A 4,546-nucleotide genomic window follows, 5' to 3' on the forward strand; every position below is an offset into this window, starting at 1 on the left:
GCCCTAGTGCCCAACACATCTCCACCACTTGGCCTTTTTAGTATTTTTCTTGGCCCGTTTTAAATAATTGTAAAAGCCTCCTAATCTTTTTAGAGCCTTTTATTATTAATTTAACATCACCGAAAATATTCTCCACCTATATATTAATTTTCATTATTACCCGGTAAACCCTGAAACTCTTTTGGTAACCCCGAAATTATTAATTTGCAAGCATATATAGCCCACGATGTTGATTTTGCCGGCTGCAAAGTCTGCGAAGGTAAGGGGGTAACCCTTGTTATCAACGCTAACTAGGTATCGTAAGTAAATGGATCCCGATTGTTCAATCCTTTGATAACCAAGGTCATTCTTTGCTAAAAGCGAAATGATCACTATGAGTCAGGCTCAACATAATTGGATCCATTCCGAATAGCGATAATTAGGATTCTTGACCCCTCTCAATCTCTCTTTCAATTCGAGGATCCGGAGAGGTGTTTCCATAGTCATCTCCGAATATTTGCCTTCTTGGAACAATTTTGCCTCTCATTTTTCTATGATATGCCTTTCTATATGAAAATTGGTTATTTACAAGGCATGGGGCCATGGGGGCATGTCCTTGCTTGCTTGGTCATTATAAATGGATCATGTGTGTCTCCACAATTGTTCATACAGAGCAAGAATCAAGAGGCGAAAAATCTAGATGGCATTCGTGCGTTTGAAAGTTTGTCATCCTTGAGGCACCTCCCTTTCTATCTTTTTGGACAAACATAATAACATCAATATTAATAATCGATGAGGCCAACCATTGTATGGATAGATCTTCACTTTAAGGGTACCTTTGATTTGAAAGATTTTTATAAAATTTGGAGGATAGCATCCAAATGAACATTTTCTACATCAATTCTTTTTACGTGGAGGATTCTTTTACACAATAGTATTTCATAAGAAATATTATATTGACTCAACCTCCCTGAAAGATTATTTTATTTTCTTCTTTTGTGTAATCAAAATACTTTGGCATATATTCTATCACATTGGATTCATAACAGGACAAAACAATTTGGCGGGTTTTGTTTCTCCTCTTTTTAATCCCGCGAATCAAACATTTTATAAAATATTGTTAGCAACGATGACTTTGAAAAGATAATACAATTTGTGGATCATACAATCTTTGCTTTGTGACTTGAAAATAATCTACAATTTTTTATTGCCCAACAATAGTGGTTCTCATAGAGTCCAATAATTTTCATTAGTACTTTTCACGGAAAAAGGTCCACCCTCTTTTCTACCCTAACGACAACGGTTCTTTGTTGCATGGTAGTTTGTAGAAATACTTTTGGTGGGCTAGACATACTTGCATACTTTATTTGGCTAATGCTCAGTTTTATGCAATTGATGGGTTTGAGGTTTAACAACTTTACAAAGGATTGGTTTGAGCTAGAGTTGCGGCATTTCAGGGTAATACGACCATTCCGGTGTGACTAGCAAATCAAATAATTAAGCTACGACATGCACATGGCCGATGGATGAAGTTAATCTAAGCAGGACCCACGCGTATAGGAGAGGCTGAGGCCGAAGCAGTGGTCGTAGAGATGGAGCAGCGGCGACCACAAACACTAGAGGTGGATGATCTTCCGGCGAAGGAGTGGTGGCGGCAGGAGGAGCTAGGAGTCACAATGATGCCAGTGGCAGTCGGAGTGGCCACAGCCGACTGCAACAATAGGCTTAGCATCGTGCCTCACGTGAGGTCCGAGAGAGCGAATCAGAGGGCATCGAGTCATGTTTGTCGTCCGGATCGCTACAATGAGGGAAAATGGGTGCGACATACTATCCTACTGACGGGGGCCTGTTTAGCTAGACATACCATTTTAGGGTGAGTTGGTGACATACCATCATTCACCAACCCCCCTTCAATAGTAAAGGAGATACTATTTCCATCTATCATAGTGAGCCATTGGGGAGCTCGGGCTCCATGGAGCTTGTTTAAAAAAAATCAAAAAACATATTTGGAAGCTTAATTTTTTCTGAAAAAGTTCTACATGTTCATAAGTATGTATCCTACAAGTGTGTAAAGTTTTTTTTGCGGGTCAAGTGTATAAAGTTTCACCATGAAATACATACACATGTGTCTTTATTGTGTAACTCTCGCTTTAATGTATATCATCATCCATCATCGTTTCATATACATGTTTGATTCCATTCCAAACATTTGCGTTTTTTTATATGATTCAGCAAAAAAAACATTTGTTTTTTTTACATTTTTTTCGCGACACTATTTGTTTTTTACATGATTCAAAACATTTGTTACCTGCAAATGAAACTGGGCGATGGCCAAAGCCCAGCCCGTTTGAGAGCACGAGAGGAAGACCTACCCACTCTCCGCCGCCGCCATCACTACAACTCCACACCACCATCCATATTCAGAGTGAGCTCCTGGCTGGCCATCGACCATGGCGGGGGCCGCACCGCCTCCTCTCCAACGCGGCCTCCCCGAGGAGACCGCCATCTGGGAGATCCTGGTCCGCCTGCCTCCCAAACCCCTCCTCCGCTGCCGTGCCGTGTGCCGCGCCTGGCGTTGCGCCACCTCCACCCGCGACTTTCTCCTCGCCCACCACGCCCGACAGCCCTCCCTCCCCCTCCTCTACAGCTACAATTACAATTGCAGCGGCGGCCTCGAGTCCCTAGACATCATCCCCCTTCGACCACCGGGTAGGGGTCGCCGCCGCCGACCGTCTCCAGTCCGTCGCGCGAATTGGTGACCCTTCCGCCCGCCCATACATATCCTGCGATGGCTTCGTCGTCCTCTTTGTCGGCCAAGAACACTTATGCATCGTCAATCCGGCGACCCGTCAATGCGCTCGCCTCCCAAGTCTTTGTATCATCAGCACCCACCAACCCGCCGGGATGTACCCGCACCGCCCAACCGGCGAGTACAGGATACTGCTGGCTCCTGATGATCCAGATGACTCCTACCAGGTCTACACTCTAGGCTCCAGCGAGCCGCCCAGGCACATAGACATAGAGGGCCCCTGTGGGGAGGACTTGTCACCCAGTACACCTCTCATGTTCCGGGGTAGCCTCCATTGGTGCACGGGCAGCATTATCCATGTATTCAACACCACCACTGAGTCCTTCCTGCAGATGCTCGCTCCAGATGTTCCTCACAGTGTTGACCGATATGTGATGGATATACTTTATGGCGCTGTCCTGTTTGACATGGATGGAATGCTCAGCATGCCCATTCTTACTGATGAATTTACCAGCATTGGTATCTGGGCTATGCAAGACTATGAAAATGAGGTCTGGACCTCAAAATACCGGGTCGAATTGCCACTTGCGGACCTCACCGTGCAGTTTGGAAAGTTTAACCCATGTATTCATGGAGTGCCCGCTTTTTTGGATGGTGACGTGATCATCCTGGTCCAGTTTGGTGATTGGCTACTTCAGTTTGACATGGATGGCAAGTTGGTTGCCAATTTGCGCAACTGCAGAGGCCTCTTTCCTACTCGACATCAACTCAAGCAAACTCTTGTTCAGCATACCTTCTTTCCGACACTAGAGGGTTATGCTGTCAATGCTTCACCTTTCATCTGACCAAAAGATTATGCTGTGAAAGACTTAGCCTTTCATCAGAGGCCGCTGTTTACTGTGTGGTGCTTCTTATCAGCTTAGCTCTCCTTATCCCTATGAGCTCTAGTATGTATTAATCAGATCCACTATGAGTCCAGTACCTTCTATGTAGATGTATTAAAAATTGTGATGATGAAGCTCGGATTACTCCATGGTTGTGTTATATTTCACTGAATATCCTTTTGGGCAGAAGTGGCGGCAGTGAGTGTTGGTGCTAAATCACAAGTCATTTCTGACTTGTGTCTCTGGTTTCTTGAACTTGCTCATGAGTGGAGTTCCTTTTCCCCTTTATATGGTCGCCTCCGTAGTATGCAATGGTTAGCAATCTAGCTGCCTCTCGTCTCTGTTTATTGAACAGAATAATTGACTTGTCTTTTTATGTGCTATACTTTTCTGGAGATTACCTAGTTGTCTTTTCAAAACTAATTATTTAGCAAATGTAACATTTGATTCCTATATTTTGTTTTTTTAGCAGAAGGTGAAATGAGGCAGATTATCATCTTGTTGGCTGCTAACCATTTCAAGAATTAATACTATTGTAGTACTATTCCTTTGACAATTAGGATCACCTATGTGGATCTGATAACAAAGATAAGAAATGGACTAAGTAGGGCTGGTGTTTGTGCCTTTTCTAACTAGTGTTTTTTTAACTGCAGTTTCTGCTTATTAGTTTGAACATTAGGGATTATTTGCTGTCGACTGTATTCAAGAAACCATTGCACTCGATTTCAATCCCCACATGATACTGTTTGGCAACTTACCTAAAAGCTCTGTTGTTAGGCTAGTGCAAGCAGTTGGCTACCATCATAAGGAAAACGTAGCTCACTGTCAAGTATGCTCTCAGCTCAAACTATGTCTTGAGCTGTGGAGGACATCTACTGCTAGTTTGTAAGAATAGTTCATTGTCAGGTATGTTAAAGGAAAAAAGCAGTTCACT

Source organism: Triticum aestivum, chromosome 3B (genome assembly GCF_018294505.1).
Source record: "Triticum aestivum cultivar Chinese Spring chromosome 3B, IWGSC CS RefSeq v2.1, whole genome shotgun sequence".
Taxonomy (NCBI): domain Eukaryota; kingdom Viridiplantae; phylum Streptophyta; class Magnoliopsida; order Poales; family Poaceae; genus Triticum; species Triticum aestivum.